General features: G+C 42.0%; 1 long non-coding RNA gene and 1 pseudogene across 1 annotated transcript in view; both read right to left on the reverse strand.

Annotated features, from left to right (window-relative positions):
• Positions 1 to 3341: 3341 nt before the first annotated feature.
• The window catches only part of LOC139026837 (uncharacterized), a 13203-nt gene continuing 10325 nt past the window's right edge, over positions 3342 to 6219 (reverse strand). The window contains exon 2 of the long non-coding RNA XR_011478778.1: positions 3342 to 3579. This is a non-coding gene — a long non-coding RNA (uncharacterized lncRNA). The remainder of the gene's footprint in view (positions 3580 to 6219) is intronic.
• Positions 3763 to 5259, reverse strand: LOC112078631 (hatching enzyme 1.2-like; annotated as a pseudogene).

Below are 6219 nucleotides of genomic sequence, written 5' to 3' on the forward strand. Positions count from 1 at the left end.
GGGACCAGGCAAGGAGTCACCCCGACGGCCCTCGGATAGTCTGCCCACGGTTTATAGTTCCTAGGACAACTCTCACGGGTCCCGGAGAGAAAGCAAAGAATGAGAAGGTAGAAATACTTAGAGAGAGCCAAGATTTTCAAAATGGATTTCAGATAAATCAATTGACAACCAAGCGAATGACGTCAAGTCAAATCTTCAATAATCGCAGTGAATAGAATCTCAGTTGGCGACTTTTCATAGTTCCTGGTCCCGATCATTAAGGAAGTTGAAAAACACATGAAAAAAAAATAAATAATGACGCAACCGGTCCTGGGACCAAGCAATGTAGTAGCACTAGTTAATATTACTCAGAACACAATATGCACGTTTTTTTTTAAAAAATATTTACTTGTATATGTTATTGAATTTTAAAGAAGGCACTTGATGCTTCTAGTGGTCACGGCTACATTGGTGCTGGAGATTTTTTGCACAACGACATATAAATAAACTTTCTTTCGAACTAGCGAATGCCCTGTGTGTTTCTTGCCGAATTTTGCCCGTTCGTTGTGTAAATCCACCCTTTGGGTGTGAAGTGGCTGTGATTCGTATTGATAATATTATACCCAGGCTAAGGCATCGATTATATGCAAGCGAGGACAAGCTAGATAAACTATAATATCATCAACCTGTGTATGTTTAACTAGTATATGTTAAGATTGATGTTTTTTATAAGATACGTTTAATGCTGCTTGGCACCTTACCTTGGCTCCTTGCTGCACTTCTCGATAACAGGTAGTAGTCAGCCTGTCCACGCAGTCTCCTCGTGGAGTGCAATGTATATGGCCCGTTATGATCGGGGTGTCCAAAAAATCCATTCCGAATTTAATTCGGATCGACCTCTAGTTTTGAAGACGCTATGAATTAATATTTTCCAGGAAGTAAACACAGGCCCACTATTAGGATAGCTGTGAAGCTTTTTCATCGGCAGGACAGAACGGAAGCATCTCCTAAACTCAAGGGCGGGGATGTGTGTGTCTCTTTGCTAACAACAGCTGGTCCTCAATCTCTAATATTAAGGAGGTCTGGAGGTTCTGCTCACCTGAGGTAGAATACTGTAGACCATACAAGCTGTAGACCATACTATGGTGAGAGTTTTCATCTATATTTTTCATGGCTGTCTATTTACCACCAATAACCGATGCTGGTACTCAACGAGCTATATAGGGCCATAAGCCAAGAAGAAAATGCTCATCCAGAGACAGCACTCCTAGTGGCCGGTGATTTTATTGCAGAAAAACCGAAATCATTTCAACCTGATTTCTACCAGCATGTCTTCATTTCTACCAGCATGTCACCTGTGCAATGAGGGGGTAAAACTCTAGATCACCTCTACTCAACCTACAGAGACGTATACAAAACTTTCCCTCGCCCTCCATTTGGTAAATCTGACCATAACTATATCCTCTTGATTCCTGCTTACAATCAAAAACTCAAACAGGAAGTACCAGTGACATGTTAAATTCTGAAGTAGTCCGATGAAGCGAATGCTAAGCTTCAGGACTGTTTCTCTAGTACAGCCTGGAATATGTTCTGGGATTCATCCGATGTTATTGTGGAGTTTACCACTTCAGTCACCGGCTTCATTAATAAGTGCATCGACAACATCGTCTCCAGTGAACGTGCGTACATTTCCCAACCAGAAGCCATTGATTACAGACAACATCCGCACTGAGCTAAATGCTAGAACTGCCGCTTTCAAGGAGCGGGACACTAGTATGTTGACAAGCTGAATGTGCCGAGCTGTCTGTTTTTAAAATACTAGCACACATCTCGGACACCAATGCATACCCCACAAGACATCCCACCAGAGGTCTCTTCACAGTCCCCAAGTCCAGAACAGACTATGGGAGGTGCACAGTACTACATAGAGCCATGACTACATGGAACTCTATTCCACATCAGGTAACTGATGCAGCAGTAGAATCAGATTTTAAAAGCAGGTAAAAACACACCTTGCAGAAAACAGGGACTGTGAAGAGACACACAGCAAGGTACAGAGCCATGCATTCACATACATTGTGATATTGTTGTATGGTGGTATTGAATATGTGTTGTGTTGAACATGTGGTGTGAGAGATGTTATATGATGTACTGTTTTATCTTGAGTTCTTCAGTACAAACGTAGTTCACTTTTTAATCTGTTGTTTTATATGTAACACTCCAGTCAGTTGTAGTAATGTTGTAAAGTTGGTTGCCAACCGCCAATAAAGTCCAAAGAAGAAGAAAGCCTGTAGGAAGGAGGAGAGATGACGAGAAACTAATTTGGTTCACATTTTATCTGTGAATTATTGTTTGAGTAGAGGACCTTGTGCTTTATCCCTGGACAAATGAGCTGGCAACAGCAATCTAGCTAACTAAATTGCCATAAATGTTCAATGCTTTTTGCCTGGCCAATAATTAATATAATTTGTTCCTCCTGATCTCGTCTGGTGTGGTGAACGAAATCAACTGCGAGCGATGCGGGCTTGCAAGCATTAAGGAATACAAGGGGAAACCCACCACGAGCTGCCCAGTGACACAAGCCTACCAGATGGGCCAAATGCATTCTATGCTTGCTTCGACGTCGGCAACACTGAACCATGCGTGAGAGCACCAGCTGTTTGGATCTTTGTGATCATGCTTTCCGTAGCCGATGTGACCTTTTAAACAGTTGAAAATTCACAAGCCCGCAGGCGCCAGACGGATTACCAGGACGCGTACTCCGAGCATTCGCTGACAAGTGTATTCACTGACATTTTTCAACCTCTCCCTGACCCAGTCTGTAATACTACATGTTTCAAGCAGACCACCATATTTCCTGTCACAAGAACGCAAGGTAACCTATTTAAATGATCATCGCCCGTACACGCACAGCTGTAGCTATGAAATGCTTTGAAAGGCTGGGCATGACTCCATACACAAAATCTCAGATACCCTAGACCCAGTCCAATTTGCATACCGCCCCAACAGATCCACAAGATAACGCAAACTCTATTGCACTCCACAGTGCCCTTTCCCACCTGGACTAAAGAACACCTACGTAAGAATCTGTTCATTTGACTACAGCTCAGCGTTCAACTCCATAGTTTCCCTCCAAGCTGGAAGATACATAGAGAGAATGGTAGTCACGCATGTCTGCAGAACGTGTTGGTTTGTTAGTCATCTTTTATGTGATAAGCTTCAATGCACAGCATTTTTAGACATTTTGAGGGAAACCTGTATTTTTGGGGACGTGTGACTCCACTTTGAAGTGATGATTTTGGCAGACCAGACAGTTACATCTACAGTAAAAATCTTAAACAAGAAAATACAGTGGGGTTGAGGTTTTATTTCTGCTTTGTTGTCAGATTCCCAGAGCAGATATTTATTTTCTCCTCTGTCAGCCTCCTTGATTCTCTTCCTAAAATAATGATTATCTTTCATGTCATTGTAGTTGTGAATATTCCTGGTGTCTTGTTGTGTTTAGGTGAGAGAAACGATGTCATTGTAGTTGTGACAGAAGTGATGCAACTCTAGTGCTGATGGAGGAAAAATGTATTGGATCAGGACAGACATGGAGGACTTGTGCCAAGTCTGTTAACTCTCTCTCTCTCTCTCTCTCTCCAAACACACACACACACACACACCACACACACACACACACACACACACACACACACACACACACACACACACAACACCACACACACACACCACACCACACCACACACACACACAGTATAAAACACTAGAATTACACAAGCATCTGCTTTCAATCTTGTTTATTTTAGATAATTAACTAAGTCATATGATTAAAATAATTTGAGAACTACACAACTACAGCAATGATCTTTTTTAACGTTACAACTAAACAATGATTTTAAATCAATAAAATAACAGAATATATAGTCAGACTTGACTTCCTTCATCTGGTCTTTTCCAGACTTTTCTCCTGTGACTTGATGTCTTCCTCTCAGCAGCCGTAGAGTCTGTTGATCCTCAGGATGTCAGTGGTGGACAACCCTGTCTCTGGCCGATGGACACGTTGGGGTCGGGGATGGGGTGAGGTGTCCATCCGTTGATAGAGAAGGCTGTATTTCCATAGTGCATGACAGAGCTGTAGTCGTAGGGAGTGTTCAGGTTGTTGGTGTTTGATCTGTCGAAGTTGTAGGCGTTGAGAGTTGATGTTACTCCAGTTATGGTGAAACTGTCACGGTCGCTCCTGGTTTGTCGTGCTGGAAGCCCAGAGCGTGGAGAGTCTCGTGCTGAATGACCCGAAGTAAACGCAGCCGTTCATTTGGAGAGAGACCGTCGTTGGCTCCCACACTCCCAAGAGAGGACCAGCATCCGTCTCTGGGCTCATAGCTGATGAGTCACCTGATTCTGACGAGGCACGAAGCGAATGCAGTCCTGGAAGGGAAGTCCCGGAGGGCGTTCTCAATGCTCTGCTTATTAGAGGAACTGAAGCTACTGCTCACTGTGTAGGCACTTCAACCAATCCGTTGGTGCCTTTTTTCCAGAAGCACCCTGCACTGTAAAATAACATTTAGCTGGTTAGTCAATTTATCTGAAAATACAATTATTTTGACATAACAAATATATTTGTTATCTTCATATTAACTAGTACTTTACTCTACTTCACTTGTTTAACCAACCTGAAATTAAAGTATGTATATATATATATCAACATACAGAAGTATGTAAAAACAACTCCAAGGGGAACTGTGTTTCATTTCCCCTCAATTTACTAATTTTAAGTTCCAGCAACACTTGACACCTGTCTCTGTTTTTATAGGATTGTGGGTAAATTCCACATTCTTTGACTTTATACTACTTCTACACAATGTTGTATACATATTTTGAATGAAGAAAATTATATTTCTGTATTAGTTTGAGGCAACTTTCTGAAACACRAAAAGTGAAATATATYATACATAAAAATACCTCATCTTGGAAATACTCAAAAAAAGCTGATGCAAATAGTTGTAAAAGTAGAATTCGTACAATATTGTTGTTAGTGTGTGTTGYTTGTACCTYAAGCAAACCATGGCGTTTCTGGTTGTTGGCYCCACCATGTCTCCCTCCAACAGAAACTGACTGGATCCGTTATTYGTGMRCAGAATTCTCTCAGTGATGTCTACATCCTCAGGGTCGTCTGTTAGGATCTCTGGTCCACTTCCGTCCTCCATGAGASGGMTGGCCTGAGAGAGGCCCAGCAGCAGCAGCAGCAGCAGGGTGAGAGAGGGGCTTTGCTCCATCTTCAGTGTGTGGAGAGGAGAGACTCTGGATGGCTCCTTGGGTCTGACAGTGGAGAGACTCTGGATGGCTTCTTGGGTCTGACAGTGGAGATACTCTAGATGGCTTCTTGGTCCTGGAGATGCTTTGGAGCGTCTTGATGTGTGATTCTGTCTGGTCAGTCCTGGGCTTTTTATACAGTCCTCTACAGGTGTGTCTGCTGGAGGATTATGGGTTGGGGTCCATGTTGTTAGTCCTAAATAAACGTCTGAAGGGAGGGCTCCATCACCACACCTACAGTTTCAACATGGTTTTAATCCATACGGGTCCATTTACACCTGGCCATGGCTACTCAACAAATACATCACAGAAACAAACGCAGTTACTGTAATGACTCTACTGCAATGATGTGCTGAGGAACGTGTCAGATTGAGCAGGCCACTGGTTAAATATTGTCACGTTGCCATTTCCTGTTTGGAAAATACTATAGAACAGGTAAACAAGTTGTAAACAAGTTGTTCAGACAAACTCATCGTTTTAATATTTGTCTGGAAATATTTATCTAATGTATTGGAAGAATGATGTTTGTTATAGATTGTGGTAGTTMRGCCTGTATAGCTTAGGCCAGCATTAGTGYAAAACTGCAAAWTAACAAACACCTCCAAAGTCATCATTGGCCTTGTGGTGAAATCCCTGAGCTGTTTKCTTCKWCTCTGGCAACTGAGTTAYGAAGGACYTCTGWATCTRTGTAGTGACTGAGTGTATTGGTACACCATCCAAAGTGTAATMAATAACTTCACCATGATCAAAGGGYTATTCAATGTCTGRTTTRTWATTTTTTATCTATCTACCAATAGATTAAATRAAATTTTATTGGTCACYAACACGCGTTTAGCAGATGTCATTGTGGGTTTAGTGAAATGCTTGTGCTTCTACCTCTGACGAGTGCATTAATGTCTACCAAGATATCTAACAATTACACAACAT

Source organism: Salvelinus sp. IW2-2015, unplaced genomic scaffold (genome assembly GCF_002910315.2).
Source record: "Salvelinus sp. IW2-2015 unplaced genomic scaffold, ASM291031v2 Un_scaffold5981, whole genome shotgun sequence".
NCBI lineage: Eukaryota > Metazoa > Chordata > Actinopteri > Salmoniformes > Salmonidae > Salvelinus > Salvelinus sp. IW2-2015.